Source organism: Rhincodon typus, chromosome 14 (assembly GCF_021869965.1).
Source record: "Rhincodon typus isolate 14 chromosome 14, sRhiTyp1.1, whole genome shotgun sequence".
Classification (NCBI taxonomy): domain Eukaryota; kingdom Metazoa; phylum Chordata; class Chondrichthyes; order Orectolobiformes; family Rhincodontidae; genus Rhincodon; species Rhincodon typus.
This window is the reverse complement of record NC_063345.1, coordinates 55,612,533-55,622,800: the sequence shown is the minus strand read 5'-3', so window position 1 is coordinate 55,622,800 and position 10,268 is coordinate 55,612,533.

The window sequence follows — 10,268 nt, the reverse complement described above, 5'->3', positions numbered from 1 at the left end:
TGGTGTTTGCTATTGCTGTCAAACTAGAATGGCAGGAGATTGAGAACCTAAGCAGGGAGACAGAGAAGGGTGAAACAACGATAGAAGCAGAAGACGCAATGATAAGAAGCAAAAGTGGAAGGCAGAAACAAAGCCATAAAACAATTAGGGCCACTGTAAAATAAATCTGAGATGACAAACTGTAAAAAAGGCAAGTCTAAAGGCTTTGTGTCTAAATACACAGAACATTCGCAATTAGGTAGGTGAATTAGCACCGCAAATAGATACAAGCAGTTCTATAGTTGTGATTACAGAGACATTGCTGCAGGATAACTGAGGATGGGAACTGAACATTCAAGGGTATTAATCATTTAAGAAGCAGAGGTAAAAAGTGAAGGGAGATGGGTAGCATAGTTAGTAAGGTCAAGGGAGAAATGTAAGTCACTACAGACGGAAGACATTCTTATTGTCAGCTTAGAATAATGTTACATTATCATTTGCACCAAATGTGGGAAACACACTAGATGACAAAACGCCACATATCACGGTGCATATTCCTTCAGTGGTGCACAGCAGTGTCTGTCTGGATTATTGTCCAAGCCTCCATGCTCTGATCTGACTCAAGAGGTAAGAGCGCTCCCACTGAACCACAACTGACACCTACCACTGGAACTGAGGCAGTTTCTCCCCTGTTTCTGGAATGTTCCTTTATCAAGGAGGCATTGAGAGACGATGCAGTGCATTTTCTTTTGATGCCATGACCTTCAAAAAGAGTCCATAAGACAGGCCTCTGGGCCCAATGGATCCTTCCCACCGACACTAGCTCAGAAATAAGAAAATCAACTGATAGTAAATCAAATGTCTTGGAATAATAATAGATGACGACGGTGGAGTAGGCAGCCTTTGGGCTCCTGTGCCCGGGCTTGTCATCTCCATCCACACTTTCCTTTTTTTCTTTTTCCTTCTACCTTCTTTTTCTCTCACGCTCATCTCACAAAGAGAGCTCTTCGGCAGGAGGCAGCTTCGATGGGCTCCGGAGTAGCAGCGACATTTTCAGCGACAGCGTGGCTGCAGAGACCGGCCTGTGGTCGGCTTGTGAAGCCTGGAGTAAGATTCTCGCTTCCACCTGGAGTAGGCCCCTGGCAGTGGCATTGCATGTAGCCCAGAGTGGGACTCCAACGTCGGCATGCTGTAGCAGCGGAGGAGGAAAAGTTGGACTCTCTTTCAGTTATCCTTTTTTCTTATTTTAGTCTAAGTTAATGTGAATGGCACTTATATACGATCAACGGTACACATTTTTCACTGTATTTTATATTGAATGCACATGACAATAAAGGGTATCCATTGTTCATTTGAAATCAACGTAATAGTGAGGAAGGGTACTGGCTCGAAAAACCATGATGTGAAATTTGCATGGGTGGAGATAAGAAATATCATCAAACAGAAAATATTGTAAGTGATTGTCTGTAGGCCCTCAAACAGTCGTGGAGATGTAAAGGAATGCATTAAACAAGAAATCAGAGGCACATGCAATGAGGGTACAATGATAATCATGGGTGATTTTTGATTTTAATTTACATAAGATTGGACAAACTCAATTAGCAATGGTATTTTGGAGGGGGGTTTCCTGCAGTATGTAGATGAAGTTGTTGTTGACCAATATGTTGAGGAACCAATGAAGGGGTTCTAGATAGGGTATTGTGCTATAAGAAAAGATTAATCAAAGATTTTGTTTGCAGAATCCTTTGGAGAAGAGTGACCATAATAGATAAATTTCTTCATTAAGATGGAGAGTGAAGTAGTTGAAACTGAAATTAGGATCTTGAATCTAAATAAAGAGAACTATGAGAGTATGGGGTTCAAATTAGCAAGGGATGGACTGGTGAGCCTTATTATGGTGCAGAGATACAGAAGAAAAGGTGTCATAAATATGGTTTACTAAAGAAATTAGGGATAAGATTAGATCAAAAGAAGAGGCATATAAATTGACAGACAAAAAAACAGTAATCCCAAGGATTGGGAGCATTTTAAATTTCAGCAAAAGAAAACATAAAGTTTGATCAAGAGTGGGAAAGCAGTGTACCAAAGTAAAATCGTAGCAAGCATAGAAACTGACCGTAAAAGCTTCTTTAAAAATGTGAAGAGAATTTGTAAAGAAAAATGTAGGTCCCTTACAGTCAGAAGATGGGAAATTATCATGGGGAATAAAGAACACATATTTTGGTTCTGTCCTCAGAAAAGAGGGCACAAATAAACTTCTAGAAATGGTAGGGAACCAAGTGTCGAGTGAGAAGATGGAATTGAAGGAAGTCAATATTAGTTAGAAAATGGTGCTGGGGACATTAATGGGGTTAAAGGCTGGCAAATCACGAGGACATGATAATCTATATTCCAGAATACTGAAGGAAATGGCAATAGAAATGTTAGATGCATTGATGGCCATCTTCCAAATTCTATGGACTTTGGAGCAATTCCTACAGATTGCCAGCAAATGTAACCCCACTGTTTAAAAACAAAAGGCAAAAAAACAGACAATTACAGTCCAGTTAGCCTAACACCAGTAGTGGTAAACATACTAGAGTTTATTATAAAATATATGGTATCAGAACATTTGAAAAGCATTACAGGATTAGACAAAGACAGCATAGATTTATGAAAGGTGAATCATGCTTAACAAATCTACTGGATCTAATTAGTAGCACAGATAAGACAGAACAGTGGCTGTGGTGTATTTGGATTTGCAGAAATCATTTGATCAAGTCCGTCATAAGAAATTGGTGATAAAATAACTTTAAAGCACATGTGAAGGCGGGGGGGTGAGGGGTAATAATGGCATGGATTGAGTATTGGTTGACAGACAGGAAGTACAGAGTAGGAATAAATAGAACTTTTCAAAGCAGCAGTCGGTGATGAGTGGATTACCATAATGACCAATGCTTGGGTTTCAGCTATTTATGGAGGAACCAAATACAACATTTTAAAGTTTGGTCAGAATCATAGAATCCCTACAGTGTGGAAACAGGCCCTTCAGCCCAACAAGTCCACATTGACACACAGAGCATCCCACACAGACCTATCCCCCTAATCTACACATCCCTGAGCACTACAGGCAATTTAGCAAGGCCAATCCACCTAGCCTGCACATCTTTGGATTGTGGGAGGAAACCGGAGCGCCTGGAGGAAACCCATGCAGACAAGCACTAGGCAGAATTGTGATTACAAAGAGAATGCAAGGAAGCTTCAAGATGATTCAGACACATTGAGTGAGTGGGCAAACATGTGGCAAATACAGTACAATGTGGATAACTGTGATACAGTTATACAATTCAGTGTGATAAATGGAAATGAAAAGCGTTACTTAAATGGCGATATATGGAAGTGTGGATGCACAAAGCAATCTGGGAGTACTTGCACACCAGTCGATGAATGTAGACAGGCAGGTGTAGCAAGGGATTAGAAAGACAAATGGTATACTGCCTTCATTAAAAGAGAACTTGAGTTCAAAAGTGGGGCTGTCTTATTACATTTGTGCAGATCCTTGTTGAGATCATAGCTGGAGTATCACATATTATATTGTTCTCCCTACTAAAGAAAGGACATACCTGCCATTGAGGAAGTGCTTTGCAGATTCACTAGGCTGACACTAGGAATGGCAGGACTGTTGTATGAGGAGAAATTGATTTGACTGAGTCTGTTTCACTCGAGTTAGAAGGATGAGAGGGAATATGATTCCAACAAGGCTGGACTGACGAGATGTAGGGAAGATGTTTTCCCTGGTTGGGGAGTCTAGAAACAGAAAACACAATCTCAGGATATGGGGTAGACCAGGGTAGAGGAAACATTTCATCACTCAAACAGTAGGAACCTTTGGAATTCACAACCACACAAGGCAGTAGAGGCCAAGTCACTGAGTGTATTCAAGAAAGAGACAGATAATGCTTAAATTTTAAAGACATCTAGGGTATGTAGAGAAAGCAGGAATTTGGCATTGAGATAAAGGATGAGTAATGATCGTATTGAATGACCGAGTTGGTTTGGGCTGAATCTCTGACACCAATTCCTAGTTTCTGTGTTTCTATCTTAGTGAGCTGTTGAGTGGTGCTTCCATAAGGTAGCCTCATCTGCCATCTTAAAGAATGACCTAGTCTTCTACCACCCTCAGAAAGGATATTTTTCTACTTCTAATTCAAAGAAGCACTATCTTATCAAATGCACCTCAATACAAATTACTTATAGCAATTACATATTTTATGCACTTTCAAGTAGTTTTTTGCAAGCTTTCTCTTTGTAGACCTGGGATATCATGGATTGCCCTTGGCAGATACAGCACAAATCTCACAGAGCACTGAATATTTCTGGACCAAAGGAAAGGGCAGTCACAGTGAATGGATGAAAACGCTTACCCAAACAAAAAAGTTCCTGCTGAAACCTCAGAACTACTTTGATGAGATGTGAATTTGAAATTAACAACGCGAAGGCCATCCACAATCAGTAACTGCCAAATGGCAGTATAAACACATTAATATAGGAAAACTTTCCATCTAGAATGACATACTAAAATACGTAAGATTTTCACCTAGCTTAATTCTGGTAATAATTCCACAATGATAGACAGGGATATTCATACTGCCTTATAGCTGTTTAAATCTCAAAGTTCAATGCAGATATTTATTTTTTCAGTTTTATTAACTAAGCCAGGATTAAAGCTCACTGAGTGAGATTGGTGACTGAGTCTGTCATATTTAGATTAGCAATCTTTTTGACTTCTTGAGTTGGCATTTTATTGCAACTGGCACTTTGCTGGTTGGATGAATCGCTACTTTCATCTCAGAATACTGAGGCTATTAATGTTTTCCCTGGAGGTAGCCTGTTTCTGAAAAGACATCTGGATACTCTTCTATTTGATTTAAGGTAACTAAAGTCTCACTTGTGGCTACAAGATGTCTGCATTGTATTGGCAAGTATATTTTTCTGCTGGATCTTAACTAACTCCATTTGGTGCACTGATCGCTTTCAAACAAAAGCTGTGTCATTATAATTTATGGTGACTGCAACTTCTGTGTGGCACTCAACATTCTTGAAAGTCAGAATTCCAAATGGCATTTTCTCAATATTGTCTTGTTATATTTGGTCCTAGGTTCATAAAGATTTTTTTCTTCAAAGTTGTGCTTGACCAGGTCTCCTATCTTATAGGTTGTGACACATCTACCAAATTTTAATCGATCTTTGTCAATGTATAGACCTGGCTAAAAATGTTGCAATGATATCAGCACTCACCTATCCTTTGTCCAGTGACTGGTTTATAATTGCACCCTATCTGCTTGATGGGATGTGGTTAAGTTTGAGTTGAATACCTATTTTATTCATGTTTGATTTTGTGTCCTACTGAAGTCAGTGGAGTTTAAAGTAGGCATTTAAAATGGACAGATTCCCTGTGGGAGGGGTTAGTTGAGAATAAACATGTTGTAACTATCCCGTCATTTTGGTTTAATGGCCTTCAGTTTATGCGTTCCCTCCATAACTGCAGTGTTGTGAATTGCGCCCGTTCTTTGGCTCTTTGTTTAACGTTGAAAGTAAAAATTATTCAGCTTTTAGTCATGTGCACTCCCCCACCCATTTCTCCCACTCCACCCTCTGATCGCCTTAGCATCTAGTACAGATTTTCTCTGTCAATGTATAAGCTTCTGTCTCCTGACAACTGCTTTGTCTCAACTTGTGGCTATATCAGATTGACTCCACTTATTGGCCTGCATCTCAGCTTCAGATGTAGCAGGCATACTGTGAGAACACACCATGGTTTTAATGTACCTTAATTTCTGAGTGCTCTGCTGCTCAGCAAAATCGCAAAATTTATACTGTCACACGTGGGTACCTCCAACTGCTAGCAACTGCAGGCAGCTGCTTACATTTCCTCTGCAGTGCCATCCCCTCCATTTGTTGTTCATGTTCATGGTTGCAGGTAAAAAGCTACACCACTCAATGGCCTCAGTTGTACATGCGAGGAAGTGTTTTCCTGCGGCTCCACACAACTGCAGAGCTTATTGACTTAGATTTCTATACACTGCAGGGAACATTTTATGTGTCATTGCAAATTTTATTATTGCAGCATTCTACTCTATTATTGTAGTAATCCTGTTGTAGGGGGCTAGTCTTGCCAATCTTCTTCCTGTTCAATTCACCCCTCCCACTGCTGGCCTGGGACCTGCCAGCAAATGAACTATCACTGCCGCTCTATGCATTCTGTCTCCAGAATGTCTGTTTGCTTAGAAACGATATTATATCAACACAAAAATTGTTATTGTATGTAAGAATAGCAACTCATACTCCCAGAGCCTTCAGATCTGCAGTTAAATCTTTGCCTTCATTTCTGGAGCTTTTAACTGTTCCATGCCTGTAGATACATTTAATGTTCACATGGTGACTTCTTTTCTGAACTCTAATTTCTGTGGTGTTTATCGGTAAACAAATTATCTGTAAGCATTTTTAGGACTAGGTGCACCCAGTAAGAAACAAAAATTAGTTTTCATGTTTAAACAAGCAAAAGCAGCAATTGCTGGAGAAATTTAGCAGGTCTGACAGCATCTGTGGAGAGAAAGCCGAGTATCCCTTCTTCAGAACTGAGGTAGCTAAGAAAAAAATAGTATTTAAGTTGCTGAAAGGGGATGAGAGTTGTGGGAGTGGCAAGGTGGAAAGGGAGGCCAGAGAGGGAAAAACAAGTAGGCAGGTAAAGGGATTGTTGATATTGTAATGAGGTCAGCCAGCTGGACCTCACAGAGTAGGAGTTCCCTGATTGGGGCTGTTAATCTGGTCCAATCAGGGAGATCTGGCCGACATAAAGCAGTGAACGTCAGGGATATTGAGATGCTAGATGCTTGACTCAATGAGAGGCAGTGCTATCGTCAAAGGCTATGCATTCAGAAATAAAGAGTGGTTGGTGATGGGATGCCAGCCTCCGAAGAGTTAGTAAGCAGGGAAGAAGAAAAGCTAAAACAGGAACTGCTGGCAAAACTCAACAACTCTGGCACCATCTGTGGAAAGAAAGCAGAGTTAACACTTTCAGTCCGGTGAGTCTTCGTCAGAAATTTGCTGACATATGTCTACATTGGTACACTGGAAGATTGGGAAAATGGTCTTGTTTGGATTCAATGTGTTCATCTTATTGCTCAAGTTAGTACATGCTTATTGCACATTCCTTCATATGTAATCTTTTGGGATCAAATCCCATCCACGTCACTAATATATGGCTGTGTGTAAGATTCTTAGAACTTGGAAGCACCCGGAGATAAATGAGAATACAATGATGACTGTTTTTATTAATGCATTTTCTCCAAGCTTTCTCCTGCTTTTTACACCTCCACCTACTGTGTTGTTCTATTTTGCAGCTTCAAGTGAACAACATAAACAAACTGCTATTTCAAAATAGGACACCACTACCTCAGCATTAGATGTACTTCATGGGAGCAGTCTCACTTCTGAGCCAGAAGGTAATGGTTTAAAATCTTTGAAATGACGAATACTATAATGCAATGCTGAAGGAGCACCATACCCTTAGAAATGCCTTCTGTCAGAGAAAGCATTAAATCAAGATCCATCTGCCCTATCCAGTAAAGAAAAGCATTTTAGGTCAAATGTGCATTTTTGCCACATAACAAAAGGATCTGTTATATTGGACACGGAGTTCAAACAAAGCTCAATTCACTGAGCAGCAAAACCTCATCATTCATTCAGCTACTTAAATTTATGCACATCCAATAAAATTACAGAACATCCCAAGATGCTTAACAGAGACATTATAGGCTGAATTTTATGAGTCCCAACACTCCACCACCGTATTAGAGGTTCAGTGGGAGAACTCATAAAATCGATTGATCTTCCTACCTACCTCACCCTATCTCCCGTATTAATAGCTATTCAAGTGTCTCATTCTGCCCCGTCACTATTTTACTTGTTGAAGATGAGCAACCTGGAAGCTAACAGTGTATGGGCTGCAGTTGGACAGGAATGGAAGGCACTTCCTTTGGAGGTTACGTTGTATCCATTTGAGGCATCCCCTTTCCAAGATCATACCTCCCTTTCATGCTCCCCTCTCTTGACATCTCAAACCTGGCCCATACCACTTTCTACCCTGGCTGAGATCAGGCATCCAGGACTATCCAAGCCACTGGACTTGCCTTCAAGTCCAGCCCTATCAGTTTTTTCCCTTGGGGACTGCCTGGTATCCCTGCAGAGGCTTTCATTCCATTCTGCAGTTTCTGGGAGTCACAGAGATGTTAACCAATCTAAGGCAGGGCTTCCTCCCAGACTGGGGTGGAGAACTCAACCTGAAACAATTAAGGTTGCTCTCAGTGTAATATCACTGTCAGGTAGCCTGGCTTTGGTTGGATAGGCTGATCATTGACTTTTCAGTCAGAGGGTTGTGGGAAATTTTATGAAACAACAGAACTCTTGGAAGCTTGTGCAGGTTGAAAAGCAGAGACAGGAAAGCAGAGAAAGGAGCAACTTGAAAACAATAATGAGAATTTTGAAGTCAAGACGATCGTTGACCTGAGACTAGAGTTAGTAGCTGATTGGGACTTGATGCGAGTTAAGACAGTGGGAAACAAGGTTTTGGATGACCTCAAGTTTCTAGATGGTTGTACGTGAGATACATGCCTGGACTTATTGGAATAATAAAGTCTAAAAATAGCTACCGCTAAAATTCTCTGCATAGTTGCTGGATCACCACAAGACCCATGGAAAGAGTAAAATCATTTTGGCCAATAAAGTGTTTTAATATTATAGTCTGCATTTTCCTAATACCTAAGAGACTTGCCATTAGAATTTTCTGAGCCACTTACAGAATTTCAATGGAAATGCCTCCTGATGGATCACTGCCTGTTCCTCATCGGCTGGCATTTGAGGTGTTCTCTATGTCTTTGTTCATATTTTGTGTTTCAAAGAATAACACTCATGAACTGGTTCTGATTCAATTTCTTATATAAATCCCTCTCAATTTAGGATCTGTTTGCTGCATTTCTAATAGAAGGAGATGGGCTAAAAAAAAAATCAGCCTCAATCTCTTGATCTCTTTTCCTTCATCCTTTTTGTATATCATTACGTTTTTATAAATTGCATTCCCAAAACATCTCTCTGTTTTATAGACTCCTCTTCTTACTGACTAATTTAATGACCTTGAGATCTAGTCCCAACACAGTCAGGAAACAATCCAGGGTGGTCTTCTTGTAACATTTCAGTTTTGTCTATATCCACTAGTTGGTTCCACCACCCTTAGTGAAGCCAACTTTCTTGAATCTGTCAAGTCATTTCTCAAAATAAAATAAATTCCTTTGCTAGGAATTTGTTTTAGTACTCTTATACAGCTTCTCCATTTACCAAGCTACTCTTCAATCCAATGCTATATGATAAGACTGGTTTTTAACCTCCATGTATACTTCCAATTAATATGTTCTTTCTCGTTAACTCCACTGGAGGACAAGTAGTATCATTAGTCAACATCAGTGACTAACTTGCTCCAGTGTCTCTTACTGTCTTTATTGGTTTACCTCCTTGACTCAAAGCTCCACTTGTCTGATTTTCTTTGCCATTATTTGAGAAAATAATTTTCATTACTCAGTATCCTGAGTCATCTCTCCTTCTTAGTACAGTACAAGGAAACAAAGAAACATATTCACGTTGTATTGCTGCTGCAGTTTTCACATTTTTTTTCCCTGATTTCCCCTTATCTGAAGATTCCTTAAAAATTCCTACTTCAGTAATCAATCTTCCATTTAACTTCCAGCATTTGGCTTTGATATGTCCAGCAAGATTACAATGAAAGCATGTTTTATTTTTAGATCACTTTTTTGGCTCAAACCTTTCTCCTTTTTTGACTTTGGGTACTTCAGTCTGGTCTCTAAAACTAGTACCTCTTCCATTCAACTTTGCTCTAAGCTGATGCATATCTAATTCATGTTTTCTAATTCCTCCTTGAATTTCAAATCTTTCTAATTTAATCTCCCTTTTCTTTCTGCATTTTCTTAACTCTATGTTGTTTTTTTTAAAAAAATGTCATTATCTTCTCTTTTTCTTCTAATTCATGTCCTTTCATTTCTAACTTTATCTTAGCTAATTCCAGCCATGACACCCGAATTTCAGATTTGCTTTCTTATTGTTCTAAATGCTGGACAACCACATGAATCAACTGAGATAACAAGGTGCAGGGCTGGATGAACACAGCAGGCCAAGCAGCATCATAGGAGCAGAGAGGCTGACGTTTCGGGCCTAGACCCTTCATCAGAAAAGGGGGAGGG